The sequence below is a fragment of the Chanodichthys erythropterus genome, chromosome 6 (genome assembly GCF_024489055.1).
Source record: "Chanodichthys erythropterus isolate Z2021 chromosome 6, ASM2448905v1, whole genome shotgun sequence".
Lineage (NCBI taxonomy): Eukaryota > Metazoa > Chordata > Actinopteri > Cypriniformes > Xenocyprididae > Chanodichthys > Chanodichthys erythropterus.
Window position 1 is genome coordinate 20,254,309 of NC_090226.1, and position 16,156 is coordinate 20,270,464.

General features: G+C 37.8%; 1 protein-coding gene across 1 annotated transcript in view; it reads left to right on the top strand.

Annotated features, from left to right (window-relative positions):
- Positions 1–6,773: 6,773 nt before the first annotated feature.
- rbms1a (RNA binding motif, single stranded interacting protein 1a) overlaps positions 6,774–16,156 on the top strand; it is a 45,301-nt gene continuing 35,918 nt past the window's right edge. The window contains exon 1 of the mRNA XM_067388370.1: positions 6,774–6,880. The gene's annotated coding sequence lies outside the window, so the exon portion shown is untranslated. The remainder of the gene's footprint in view (positions 6,881–16,156) is intronic.

Sequence of the window (16,156 nt, forward strand, 5' to 3'; positions counted from 1 at the left end):
CTAACACTTCATTTATATATTGTCACATTAAAACTTGAAAACCATATTGTTAATGCCTTTCATGTGTACATTATTATTATTTTATCCTTGCCCCACTTGCCACTTTTAAAAATATATAAAAAATGATTTATTACATTTTAAAAATCCACGATAACACAGTTTCAATATTTATGGTGTGTTAATGATTTATATACCTTTTTTTTTACACAAATTACAACTAAGTCTCTCAGTTGTTGCATCATTTCCACCACAAGCAAACAAAAATCTGTCAATAAAAAGGTTGAGATGAATTATGAGAGGAGGCTAAAATGTAAAAAAATATATATATAAAAAAAATTTAAGATAAATATCAGTTGTGAACTATTTTTGTTTACCATTTCCAATCAAGCTGTAACTATAATTACCTTATATAATACATAAGTTAAGAATGCACTAAGAATTAGACATACATTTTGAAATAAATAGAACATTTTTAGAGACTGCAGAGCCAATAGGTGGAGCTTGACGTCCCTCTCTGGACATAATGGGTGGAGCTAGAAGGTCCAACCACACCCTAACCCAGCGGTGAGGCCAGAAATTTTAAAGCGAGTGGACCTCGGTGAAATAGGATTGACCTCAATGCTAACTCTCAAATTACATTTTATAATAGGTCTACATGGGCTAAAATAATTTGACAAATAAGACTAGTTTAATTTGTCAGCCAACTCTTTAGTGAAAATAACAAAATCCATTAATTAATAAAATAACCAATGTAATAATAACAGAATAAGAACAATAAATGAAAGTAATATACAGAGCATCAAAGGTTTATTGCAGTGTTGAGCAATGTAGCCAATCACATGTCTGTTGATTTCTTGAACCCAATGGCCAATCAGAGGCATTTAGGTTAGAATCCGCTCAAAGCCTGAGTTCTGCACTCTCGTAAATCCTCTTTTTATAACAAAAAAGTGTAGAGATTATGTAAATAAGAGTGTAGACAGATTCATTGATTATAACAGAACTTTGTGAGATCTTGTCATCCCAATGAACTAAGATGAGTGACAGCTGTTTAGTGATAAAGTGAGCGCTCTTTGCACGCTTATATCAGAATTTAAATAAATCTTTTGTTTTATTTGCAGCGGCAGCGGCCACGTACACAAGTTTTGGGAGTGACATCCACTAAATTCATGTTGAGCAATTATTATTATCATATATGCGTGATTTTTTTTTTTTCTCCTTTTCCACAAAATAATAATTTTGTGTCTCATTTGATTGGGTGGACCAATCTGAGTATAAGTGGTACCCTTATGTAGCCTCATCACTGCCCTAACCCATAATCCTATCGCTAAATATAACTCCACCCATTAGGTCCGGAGAGGTGGAGGTGGACCAGGTCAAGCTCCACCCATCACATCCAGAAAGGGGGAGCTGGGCGTCATTTGGCTCTGCAGTGAGCATCACATGTGCTTTAAGTCAGGTACACACCAAACCGACGCCGACGAACTAGTGGCGCGAAAGCAGACTGGGTGGTTGGTTCACATTGGCAGCGTCTGTGTCCAAAATTGCGTGAGATGAAATGTCTTTCTGTACCAGCAGGTGGCAGTATCTGAACAGCCAATCAGAATGATCAGATGGCCCGACGAGCTCTGACGCTGATTCAACATTTCGAATCGGCCGAAAAAAAGTCGATGAGGACCAACTTCAGCCGACGGTGCGGAACACACTGAGAAAACTTAGTCGGCCGACAAACAAAAACTGCCCGACGGCCGACCATTGGCTTGGTGTGTTCCTGCCTTTACACATCTGCCCACAGATCTCCTGCAGGACCTCCATTGACCCCTAGGGGGAACACTGGACTTGAAATAAAAACACTTGGGCTGCATCCGAAATCACATACTCTCTTGAGTAGGTACTTGATTAAGCAATTACTTCATGGCTGCTCTATATAGTATGAATATGTGTAGTATGAATTTAATCCGGAAGTACTACGTTCGCCATTTTGTCATTATCATGTGACCTATCAGCGTCAGTTACTTTGCTTCCCCATGGCCTCATAAAGTGTCCATCGTACACACTTCAGAATCTCGCTGGAAGTAGTAGGTCATCTGAGTACTTTTTGACAACACTTTTATGAGTACTGCGAATTCGGACATACTTCTTTCGTCACATACTGATTTTCGTCTACTACATAGAATAGAAGTATGTGATTTTGGATGCAGCCATTGTCACAGGCCCTCACAAACACATTGTTTTTTATGTATATAAAATTCCACTAAACAACAACTACTAAGAAGTGGCATTATTTAGGGCTGTCAAACGATTAATCGCGATTAATCACATCCAAAATAAAAGTTTGTGTTTACATAACGTGTGTGTGTACTGTGCATGTATAAATATATTATATATAAATATGTTTGTTAAATATATACATGCATGTGTGTGTATTTATATATTCACACACAGTACACACACACATATATTATGTGAACACAAACTTTTATTTTGCATGCAATTAATCACGATTAATCGTTTGACAGCCCTTATTAATATTCATAAAATATGTTCCTTCATTTGGTGCATCACAATAATTCTCAGTAGGGCTTTTCACACTTGACATAATTAACCCTGGGTCATTCTAAACCCTGGGTAAACGGAATCCTGGGTTATCTTGCTTCACGTTTCACACTGCTCATAATTTACCCAGGGTTAACAATTAATCCTGGGTATTCATAGGATGACGTTTCAAATTGTACATTCCTAAACCCTGTCAGTGTCACTGATTGGATAAACGCAGCATGCGACCTGTTTACCAAGCCTTAGCATCAAGTTTATACTGAATGGACATATAAAGGTAAGGCAAAAGTGAGGGGCTAACTCTGCTCCGGAACAGGGTTTCATAACTCTGGGTAAAAAGCGGTGCTAACCTCACTTCTAAATTACAAGTATGAAACGTTCCTTTACCCGAGGTTAAAAGCGGTGTTAAGAACGACGATAACCCGGGGTTAATAAGCACAGTGTGAAAGGAACTGCTATGTTTCAGAATGATGTAATGAAATTTGTTCTGTTACCGTTAATTAAAATCCTACCATTATTTTGTATAAGCTATTTCATTAGTGCATTAAAATAATAATTCAAACTGATTCGAAATTAATTAAGAAATACCATTTATGACAACTTCAGAATTGTGTCAGTATTTACTTCACAATAAATTCTCGGCAGGTCAGAGTTCAGAATATGACCAGTAGAAAGGAGCCCATCCACCAATCACAGCGGAGCTCCTGAGTGTTTCCACGGCTGCTGAGGTGTCTGTTCTAGTAATTATCCCTACAGGACTCCAGCGCTTGGAGAGTCAGACATGACCTCAGGGCAAAGTTCAAAGGAGACCTCTCGTCCTGGCAAAAAACTAAATGCTCTCCAGAGGGTGGCAGCATCCTTCTCACCCGCAGAAATGTCCTGTGAAGAGATATGGGGTGTGACACAGATGCAACACCCAAATCAGGGCAGAGCATGCAGTTTTGCTAGCTGTCGGATATGATATGTGACAACCTAAAGGCTTAGCATTTAAATCATCTTCCGATTAGATCAATATCTGTTTCTGGTATGAAACTGTTTCTTATGTGAAACTTGAGCAACTACAGCCCCCAACAGGAAGTGGCACAGTGAGTGGTGTAGGATGACTTCCTGTGGAAATCGATCTCTCTACTAATCAAATCAGATATGCTGAGTCTCAGCCTATATTAAAACCACCTGTCATTAAGGCTTAGCAGTTTCTCTTCCTGTTTATGATTTCACAAATAATCATCAGAGAAAGTACTTGGTGTTTCTCGACTGCTTCAGGACCAAGATTATGCAGCGTTACTGGACATTGTGGCGAATTAGCATGGTATCAAAACGCTTTTTATTCAAAACAATAATACATATTATTGTTAAATGTCTAAATGTCTGTCTTATTTTGAAGATTTCATGCTCTCAACAGCCAATAATTCACTGCATGAAACCATGCTTTCTCTCATTGTATGTAATGTAGTCTGGGTTGTATATTAGAAATTTATTTTACAAACATTTATACATTTATTATGCTTATATCTAATGCAACTTACAGTGAATTCCTGAAAATGTCCTTATAGGCCCTTTTCACAGACTGTGATGATGTGTTTTAAGGGTCATTAATATTGTAAAAAAAAAAAAAAAAACGTATGTACATTTATAACACTATACTTAGTATTATATTACCTTTGCATCAAATTACAAAAATTAGTTAAAACTGCTGTGAGGGTGTTAAAATGACATCTTTCTCTCGTCGACTGCCTTTATCAATCGCTCTCTATCTTTTTCCTCTTTTTGAAAGTTGTGAAAACACTATTTTTCTTTTGCGATTTGAGCAAATGGAAGCACAAAAAATATATTTAAAGTATTCTCTCATTCACCGCCATAGAATAATACCCAACTATGACAACTTCCGCTTCCGGAAATGTGAAAATGAGATAGTATCTCTTACCATTGGAGAAAGTGTAATGGCTAACTTAATCACGTGCGGCACCTCTCAGCCTATTGTGTAATGGCAATGACATCAGTGCCCGCCGTTCAAAACATCTTCCCTGCGTACCGCCACAGCCAGAGCCTTAGCATTAGCGCTTTTTTGGCTAAAGGTTGCAGGCTTGCCTTCCAGTGGCTTTGACACAACATCTATTATTCTATCTGTTAAACAGTAATGCGGCACATTTGCTGTTGGTAATGCCGTAAATGAGTCCTACCTGTCGCAACATTCCCTAGTCGGCCTTCTCTTAAAAAATACATTTTTATTAAGCTAAAATCTACATATAGTTCCCAACGAAAGTATTGTTTAGTGTAAAACATGAAAGATAAAAGATTAGTGAACAGGCTGTCGATTAATTAAATGATTAGCTATTTCCTCACAAAAGCTGTTTAATCAGCATAGTGAAGCCTCTCATCCATTGACATCCATTCAAAAAACGGCCTCTGGTCTCCTTCCCTGTGTACTGCCAGAGGCGGAACGTTAGCATTAGCCGTTGCGCTTTTTTGGCTAAAGGTCGCAGGATTGCAGTGGCTTTGGTCTATGGGGTTATGCAACCTTTAGCCAAAAAAGCGTAACGGCTAATGCTAACTGGCAGGGAAGAGTTTTGAACGGCGACACGATAGGCTAAGAGGTGCCGCACGTGATTAAGTTAGCCGTTACGCTTTCTCCAATAGATACAGACCCTCTTATCTCCCTTTAATAATATGATCTCTGGTTATGCGCAATCTAACTTACGTTTTCTGTAAAACACATCAAATCGCTTCCGGTTTAGGTCTTTTGTATGTGTTTCATGAAAAATTAGCTGTTTTTTTTTTTTTTAAGATAACTTAAAAGGAGAGAGCAAAGACGAGCATAAATGATGTCCCCCGCATATGCAGATTAAAAAGCTTATTTAATTTTTCTTCTTCACACTAACTTTTAGGTATTTAATAGAATAAAACACCTATAACAATGTGAACTACGTAGTTTCGCTGAATACCTTAAATGGTTAGTTCACCCAAAAATGAAAATGATGTCATTAATGACTCACCCTCATGTCGTTCCAAACCCGTAAGACCTTCGTTCATCTTCGGAACACAGTTTAAGATATTTTAAATTTAGTCCGATAGCTTTCTGTCTCTCCATTGAAAATGTATGTACGGTATACTGTCCATGTCCAGAAAGGCAATAAAAACATTATCAAAGTAGTCCATGTGACATCAGTGGGTTAGTTAGAAGTTTTTGAAGCATCTAAAATACATTTTGGTCCAAAAATAACAAAAACTTTGATGCTGCTTCTTCTTCTTCTTTCCTGTTTTACGGCGGTTGGCATCCAGCTTATTGGTGCATTACCGCCCCATTCTGCTCCGGACAGTGACGCTGATGACGTGTTATCTAGTGCGCCCGAGCTTTGTTTACAGTCTGAGGGAGACGCACGCTGTATTCAAGCTATTCTACACTGTTTGTATTTTGGTATTGCTATATTTTTTAAAATGGTGTGTAGGTGTGCATGTCGCGGATGTCCTAATCGCGTCACTGTCTGGAGCAGAAGGGGGCGGTAATGCACCAATAAGCTGGATGCCAACCGCCGTAAAACAGGAAAGAAGAAGCAGCATCACTGTGGAGTGAAAGTGGATATACACAGACCCGGAAGAGAAGACAATGCTGAATAAAGTCGTAGTTTTTGTTATTTTTGGACCAAAATGTATTTTAGATGCTTCAAAAACTTCTAACTGACCCTCTGATGTCACATGGACTACTTTGATGATGTATTTATTACCTTTCTGTATATGGACAGTATACCGTACATACATTTTCAATGGAGGGACAGAAAGCTCTCGGACTAAATCTAAAATATCTTAAACTGTGTTCCGAAAATGAACAAAGGTCTTACAGGTTTGGAACGACATGAGGGTGAGTCATTAATGACATCATTTTCATTTTTGGGTGAACTAACCCTTTAAAAGTCCACAGACATGCCGTCAGTTCATACTGCTGTTAACACTTTCTCTGACAATCGGATGCAATGAGACCAGTTTTCCGGTTTGGTAATGTGACATTCGACATATACCCTATTAGACCTAGAATTTCCTTCACTGTTCCTTCACCCCCCTCCCCCTTACAGCCTTGTGTCATAGTATGGCACAGGCACAATGATGATGACACATCAACAACACATGGGAACAGCAGAAACAGACACAATAGCAGGTGAGTAGAGACTTTGGCAGATGATTTCAGAAAAATGTAATGGATAGTGATACAGTTTTCTCTTTTTTAGGTTGTACGAAGATGACGACAACACACTGGGCAGCAGACAAGGATATAATTGACTTGACAGGACAATGACTGGGAAAATTTTGGTCTGGTAATGAAAGGAATCCTCAGGTGAGTAAGGCAGGTAAGTGAGTCCATAGGCTCTCAGACCACTTGCGATGGTGTGTGTGTGCTATATAGGGACTGATGAGTGACAGGGAGGATCATGGGGAATGCAGTCCGTAACAATGAGGAGGTCTGTCTCATAATATTCTACCACAGAATATTATGAGATAATTATATGAGTATTATATGATAATACCACAGCAGGGGGAGTGACGAGACAGAGAGAAACATGGGATACTTATGAAGCATGTGAAAACATTTGTTTTATAAGACTGACCCTTCACCTAGAACAGCGCTTCCTTTCCATCTTCTTCTGGCAAGAAGTGATACGATACGGCTGCGAGACAGCAATCCTACTGCTAAACGTGAGAAACACAACGCTTTCATAACCACAGACTCCATCTTGCGCATTAGTCATTTACCCAACGGGTTCATCTCTGTTACCAATGGAGATTATAAGTTTAATCATGTGAAACTGATCTTACATTAGCACATTCAAGGAATGTGTTAAAAGCAATCATAAACCCCTGGTGGGGGTGAGAGTATGTGCTAGATATCATACAACAGTTAGCATGAGAAAAAGGGGGAAGGTGTGTACGCTCTAAGAAATTGTTTTGCAACCCACATGGGTCAAATATGGACAAATCCAACCGTGGCTTATTCAAACCTAGCATATTGTGTTGTTCATTTAACTCAGCAAAATGAATTGATTTGTGCCAGTTCATTTTTACAGGAATATAGCATGCTAGCTTATTTTCACCTGGATAATATTTCCAGATGAACTTAAATCCTATAAAATTTTGTAAAAAACAATACACAACTACCCTGCTAACAGGAAACATTCTAAGAACTTTGGCTTTGTTTGCAAGTTTCTCTCAAAGTTATAAACAAAAAAGTTTGTTTAAAGTTATCTTGTGTTTCTCAAAATTACTCAAAATGTTAGCACAAAAATATTAGCCCTTGGTTTCACAGCTAGTCCTGGACTAAAATGCATGTTTGAGCTGTTTGAACTGAAAGTTGCACTGACAAAATATGTCAGAGCCATTGTTTTTATGACTTAAAGGGGGACATATCATGAAAATCTGACTTTTTCCATGTTTAAGTGCTATAATCGTGTCCCCCGTGCATCTACCAACCCAGAAGATGTGAAAAAGGACAACCCAGTAACTTTGTTTTAGCAAGCCTTTCTTTGCAAGGATGTGAAAAAACAAGCTGCTCAGATTTCACTCCCCTTGTGACGTATAATATATTCTTATATTACCGCCCCTTAATGTGCACGTTTCCACCCACGGTGCTGTCATTTTGTTTTCGCAAGCGAAAACAGTGTACCAGTTCTAACGCCATGGCAAAAGTTCGAGCAAAGCATGCAAACTGTTCTGTCGTTGACTGCATAGATGAGTACAGAACACTGTTTAGAGTTTCATAAGCTTGGATAGCCTGCAAGTTGACCCTGACAGGCTTGATTGATAAAAAAGGAGCGTTTCTGTCCGAGCGACATTTTGAAAAAAATATTAGACCATTCACAGCTTTTGATAGCAATCATAAACATTAGCCTGATGTGTATGGCTCTGTTTGACAAACATGTACGCTATGTACAAACCCGATTCCAAAAAAGTTGGGACACTGTACAAACTGTGAATAAAAACAGAATGCAATGATGTGGAAGTTACAAATTTCAATATTTTATTCAGAATACAACATACTGTAGATGACATATCAAATGTTTAAACTGAGAAAATGTATAATTTTTAGGGAAAAATAAGTTGATTTTAAATTTCATGGCATCAACACATCTCAAAAAAGTTGGGACAAGGCCATGTTTACCACTGTGTGGCATCCCCTCTTCTTTTTATAACAGTCTGCAAACGTCTGGGGATTGAGGAGACAAGTTGCTCAAGTTTAGGAATAGGAATGTTGTCCCATTCTTGTCTAATACAGGCTTCTAGTTGCTCAACTGTCTTAGGTCTTCTTTGTCACATCTTCCTCTTTATGATGCGCCAAATGTTTTCTATGGGTGAAAGATCTGGACTGCAGGCTGGCCATTTCAGTACCTGGATCCTTCTTCTACACAGCCATGATGTTGTAATTGATGCAGTATGTGGTCTGGTATTGTCATTTTGGAAAATAAAAAAGTCTTCCCTGAAAGAGACGACATCTGGATGGGAGCATATGTTGTTCTAGAACTTAGATATACCTTTCAGCATTGATGGTGCCTTTCCAGATGTGTAAGCTGCCCATGCCACACGCACTCATGCAACCCCATACCATCAGAGATGCAGGCTTCTGAACTCCTTTCTGATATTGCTCCACTATTTTTCACCACAGCATTGGGGGAATTGGTGATCCTCTGCCCATCTTGACTTCTGAGAGACACTGCCACTCTGAGACGCTCTTTTTATACCCAATCATGTTGCCAATTGACCTAATAAGTTGCAAATTGGTCCTCCAGCTGTTCCTTATATGTACATTTAACTTTTCCAGTCTCTTATTGCTACCTGTCCCAACTTTTTTGGAATGTGTAGCACTCATGAAATCCGAAGCCATGACATTTCAAAATGTCTCACTTTCAACATTTGATATGTTATATATATTTATTAGATAGATTTGTAAATTATTGCATTCCTTTTTTATTCACAATTTGTACAGTGTCCCAACTTTTTTGGAATCGGGTTTGTATAGTCTGCATCCAGCAACTACATAAATTTATCCATTAACCATTCAGAAACATCCAGATGCATTCTATAAGTTGTAACTTCTTCCTGAGTCTCTCCATCAGAGTCCAACTCTGGTTTGAACAATGTAAGGCTGAACACCGTTACTGACAATCGCCATTTTGGCTGCTTGAGATTCTCCAGCTTTGTTGTTGTTAAAGCTCTGCCCTCTTTTGGAAAGCGGGCAGGGAGCAGCAGCTCATTTGCATTTAAAGGGACACACACAAAAACGGTATGTTTTTGCTTACACCCAAATAGGGGCAAAATTTGACAAGCTATAATAAATTATCTGTGGGGTATTTTTAGCTGAAACTTCACAGACACATTCTAGGGACACCAGAGACTTACATCTTGTGGAAAGGGGCATAATAGGTCCCCTTTAATGGGAACATTAACTTTTGTTAACAAGGTACATCCTTTGTTTATAAATACAGTTCTAAATACATAATTTTATACAGTTTTTATTCATATGCACCTACTGTACATTTAAACTCATTTAACAAACATTTTATAAATAACAATTTAACATTTAAAAGTAATGTTTTAATTTAAGTTCAGTGTGTTGCTGAAATCTGAGCCGGTGCTGGGCTGATGTTCAACAGGGGAACTGCAGACCTCAGACTGCCTTTCCAAGTTTCTGATAGCCGAAAGATTCCTGACTCCTTATAACCTTCCTATAAACACACACACACACGATGCTGGGTTTTCATGTTTCATGGGGACATGCTATAGACATAATGCTTTTGTATATTAAACCTACCGGTCACAGAAAACTACTGCATGTTTACATATTCAAAAAATATCCCTTAGTTGATTTATAAGCTGTTTTCCTTATGAGGACAAAAAAAAAAAAAAAAAATGTCCCCACAAGGACAAGTATTTTGGAGATTCCCATCTTCGTGGGGACATTTTGTACCCATAATGTAGGGTTTACCTGAATCACACACACTTTCTCTCTCTCGCTCTCTCACACACACACAAAGAGTTCTTGAGAACATATTTTAAAGCCAATATGAAATTAAATGTTGCAGAATGTATTATATAAAAAAATGCATATGCCCTCGTAATCTTTCATCAAAATAACTTCCTCTCCCTCTTGCAACGACATCTCTTCTCTCAGATTGCAGCAATAGCAAACCACAACAATCCAATCAATTCCAGATTGTAATGCAGGCCTATAAGCATTTAATTTATTCTGTAGTGTTGAAGAAGGTGCAAGAAGGCGTTGCCCCGCCCACACAGTGTATGTGTGTGAGTCACCTGTACGCAACTGAAGAGAATGATGCATAAATAAAATTGGAAAGTGTTCTTATATCCATCCTTATAGATGGTTCTACCTACAAACATGCTTGTCAGAGTGAATACAACAGGAAGTGACATTACATCGATGAACAAAATCAAGTCCAGCCGTGCATTGTTTCTTGTTCGAGAACACGTTTCACTTGAATATACGTCACAATAGGGATGAAAAGATTGCCGCGACTTCTGTTTCATGCCGACTTTAACATCCAAAATAATTCTAGTGGGATAATCCAACGCCTGAGAAACACAAATACTCAAGAAAAAAAAAGAAAAAGATCCAACAGGCTCAACCCAACTTTGGGTAGAAAAAAAAACAGCGTGTGTGTGTGTGTGTGTGTGTGTGTGTGTGTGTGAACAAGACAGGATGAGAATGGTTGTGAAACCCAGACCTCCTCACTGGTATGTCAGTAATGCGCTATGCCCCCCAAACACACACTCCCTTTCTCTTGAGCACAAATGCAACCCCTCCAATCCACCGAGGGGGGTTCACTTGCTGGAATCTCAGTCTCCAGACCCTTCGGCCCCCTTGGCCATAAATGCCTCCAGCCTTTCTCCGACCACCCACCTACCCACCCTTCTCCTGCAGGACAGGATCCCATTACAGCTTTTCCCTCTGGCCAGCTGGAGATAAGACTTAAAACTACAACTAAAGATTGCAGATCAACTCTAAACTGGCTCAATATGCAACCAAGCTTTCATTCTGCGGCCCTCGCCTATCATGTTACTGCATTAGAGACTGGGCCTCTCGCGTGGATAAAAATGCAGAATTAGAGTGCAGTATTGTACCGTGGACTCACTAATAGAGCTGAACTACATTATCGTAGTTCACAAATGTGGAAGTGATTGGAATGCGAGTCATTTAGTCAATATGTGGAGAATTTCGTCATGGCTGTGCGGTGGAGGATGTGTGTTTTGGTGGTGGTGGTGGAGGGGGGGGGGGGTCATTCCTGGAATGCTGAGAGTAAAAGTTCATAGATCAGATTACAGGAAGGAAACCACGGGGAAAAAAACATTGAGAGGAAACAGGCATCGCCTGGTTTTCAGACAGTGAACATTCAATAAAATTTTCTAGAGTTCTCTGATTCACCTTCAGATCTGATTCAAAACTTGATTCACTTTCTTTTCTTTTTAGAAGGTCATATTTTTATTCTTATTTTTACTCATTTTTAAATGACTTTCATGTAGATTTTATATGAGACCTTTAATCCTAAAATATTAAAAATAAATTAAAAATGTATTTAAAAAAAAAATAAATCTAACAAATCCATAATAAAAAGAGAGAACACAACAAATAAACAAATATATATGCATTTTTTACTACCCTTAATTGTGATGTAATTTCTACCAAAACTAAAATTCCCCTAATAAATTTGTCATATTATGGAAACCAAGCCAATAAAGCCAATAAATTTGCAATCTATATGTGTACATTTTATTATTTTACCCTATTATTTTATCCTTGTCCCACTTGCAAACTTTAAAATATTTTTTAAAACTTTTAAAATATTTATTACATTTTAAAACCAAAACCATGATGATTCAATTTAATAAACAATTTCAATATTTATTGTGTTAATTTGTTTTTGTTTGTTTTTTTACACAAAAAAAGTCTCTCAGTTGTTGCATCATTTCCACCACAACCAAACAAAAGTCTGTCAGTAAAGAGTTTAAAATGAAATATGAGCTGTGAATAAAAAAACTAACAAATTGAAGGTAAAAATCACTTGTGAACAATGTATTTTTGTGCATCATTTCCAATCAAGCTGTAATTTTGTCAAATTAGGGGAAAAAGTGGGAAAATAAAAAAAAAGAAAGAAAGAATTTTAGTCCATAATAATAATAATAAATTATACCACATCTATCATTTCCATATTAGAATGTGGTTAAACACAATACAAGTTTACATACAATACATTTTTAATTTGGACAAATGAAATACACCCAGGATAGATTATGATTATACTAGATTGTGACTATAGAAATAGAGTTTGTTTGTAAAAATCCACAAGGTCAAAAGTGCGCATAGTTGAAGAAACACCAGAGAATGTCGTAGAATAATGTAGAATACATAGAATGTCTTTTTCTTTTTACGACTAATAATACTCTTTCCTAAGCTGCAAACAACCCCAGACTCCTTTTTTTTTCTCTCCCTCTCCCAACCCAGCACATTTTCACATTTTATGTGGTTTGACCGGGTCTCTGGAGCAGTAAAAAGGGATATCAGCAGTGACTGAGATCCATTTGGCCAATAAGTGAACCGTGTTCAGGAACCTCCCAGTAGGTGATCTCCGTGTGCCTGAGGGAAGAGGAAGCTCCTCTGGGAATAAGAGAACAGCACATGCCATCTATTATTCAGCAATGGAGTTTGAGATGACGTGAGCCCAGAGCTTACGGCGAAATATACCCTGTTATTCTGCTCTTAAAATAGATGCAGTTCACGTTTTGCTGGCCACTACAGTCTAAAAAGGAGAAACGAATGTAAAATAGAAATTAAAATAAATAACTTTCAGGGAACGACTTATGCTGTAATTCACTTAATTTTCTGCCGTAGAATGTTTAACAGAAACATATGTTGATGGCGCCATGCTACAAAGTATTTCTGCTATGATTGGTGCCTTTAACAATCAGACTCTGTTGTTTTCAAGACATATTTTAAGATCATTCCACATTTATGAGAAGTGAATGAGTCAGGCCTATGATGTATGTTAAATTGCTTTCAGCTGAGTACAACTGCTTCCTCCAAAAGGATTTTAACATGGTGGTTGTAGATGTAAATGCATCCAGTTCTCTTGGCTCAATATGGCTAAACAGGCTTTACTGTTACACACTTGCCTGGCTCAGATCAGTCATTAAAATTCATGCATGTTTAATGCAGCAAAATTGCTGTAGATCAATCGCTTTCAGAGAAACTCTAAACCGCAGTGTTTTAAATCAAAAGAAGAGAGAAGTAGATTCAGCATTTCCAGGCAAGGCCACTGAACATGAACCAACAAAGATGTGCCATAAATGTACGACGTGTGGTCGCACAGCTCTCCGTATCAGGATTTGACTGGGCAAATGGATCACTTTCTTTGACTGAATAATTAAAGAGGCAATGCAAGAACATCCCCACAGTCGGATATAAGCTATTTACCTCCCTTCATGAAAAATGATCCCGCCCATCAGACATAAAGCACCTCCACCTGATAACATTGATCTGGAACAAGCTAAATTCACAAGATAAGTTTGACTTTGAAACAGCTTCTGTCTACAAAATAGGCGGTACATCATGTCCATCAGTTAAATCTCCAGATCAACATTCTTGAGTATCTATGTGCTGACATGTACGGTACATGGCGCGTAAATGTACCAACAATCTGGAGATTTAACTGATGCACTTGATGTACTGTAGGAAATGTTCAATTCCATGAACTTTATGATGGTGGTTGGGTGTGTTAACCAGTTTTTGTAATTTTGGCTCTTGACAAAAAGCTTTTCTCTGCTCTCAAGGGACTAGGATTTACTGTGACAGGCTACATTTTATGACAGATGAACTAGATTATTTAAAATGTGCATAGTAAACCTGGCAGACACTGTGGTATTGCAGGTATTAGAGGAATGAGAATGAAAAAAAAAAAAAAACTATCAGGGCCATTGGCCTTATGCAACAGGTTGAGGTTATAAAAAATAAGTTAAATTTCATGGGTTTAAACAATATGAATTCTTCTTAAAGTTCAAGGGTCTGAACATTATGTATGAATGTTAAGCTCTGATTAAAGGCGCAGTATGTAGGATTTCTGTCCACTAGAGGTCGCTAGAGGCCTATTCAAAACAAAGGCGTGGCTTGATGACGCCAAGTTTGAGCGTGGAATCTTGGGACTTGTGGTTTTCACTTCAATGGACGGTGCAAAAGAATAGGGATAGGACTCGGGAAGAAATCATGTTCATGGATGAGATTATTAACGTTGCTGTAGTGTGAAACAGAGCAGGAGCGAGTGTTGTGGAAGCTGAACGAGGCCGCTGGAGCGATTGCGCAACACACGCCTCACGAGCAGCAGAACTTTTATTATGTCACAGTCGCCGGCGCCGCTACCGCTTTTCCAGTCATGAGTATGAGGTAACGCAGCTCTGTTTATCATATTAGATACATTTTAGAGTGTTTAAAATAATGTTACTCTGTGTATTCGCTCGGTGGCTGCTGTTAGACACTTGTTTGAGACACACTGCAGTAAGATAGATTAATATTAAAATATCATTTTAAATGCTGGATGGCTTGTGTTGATAAATGGCATGCAATTCATTTTAAAACGTATTGTATGATGGAGAAAATGCTGTATTGCTGTTACTAAAAATTAAGCTGCATCTGATTATGCTATGTTAGCTACTTGACAAAATAGTGTTTTTCTCTGAGTCATGGTAAAGCATGGTACTCGCAAAAAAAACAAGAAAATTTGATTTAAACAATAAGACTAAATGTGTTGAACTATATAACAACAATTAGTTTTCTGTCTATAAATATATCAAACCAGTTGTTCCCTTGACGCAATTGACAGGCGACTCCTCACACGTCCCGGAGACTTGGTTAAAATTGCAATTTTTCTCACGATTGACAAATAGTTGGAAACATTTGGGATATTATAAGTACTCAAGCGAACAAAATATATAATACTGGCCTAGTGGTTTTTGGATATTTTACTGCAAAATTCTTACACCTTTAAGAGTAAATGGTAGACAGAGTTTGCAAAATTACACAATATATTATTATTATTTTAAAATGTTTAATCAAAAATCCTAAAATATGTGTGCGAACAGCTTTTCTTTTGTTGTTGTTGTTGTTCAAGTTGAATTTATTATTCAGTATGGTCGAATAAACTTGAATACATTAAAGGGTTAGTTCACCCAAAAATGAAAATTCTGTCATTAATTACTCACCCTCATGTAGTCCTAAGACCTTTGTTCATCTTTGGAACACAAATTAAGTTATTTTTGATGAAATCCGAGAGTATCTGAAACACACATTGGTAGCAACGTCAATGCATTTCGAGGTCGAGAAAAGTAGTAAAATCATTGTTAAAATAGTCAAAGTGACTACAGAACTATAACCCTTTAAGTTTACACTAATTAAAATAACTTTTAAAGGTGCACTCAGTAAAATATGGAGGCCCTAAAGGGACATTGTAATGTGATTGGAGGAAAAAATATAAGTATATAAAAAAATATAAGTTTTGTGTTCCCCGAGAAACTTTGTGTTCGCTCGGAAAGAACACAAAATTTCTCAGGGGAACGCAAA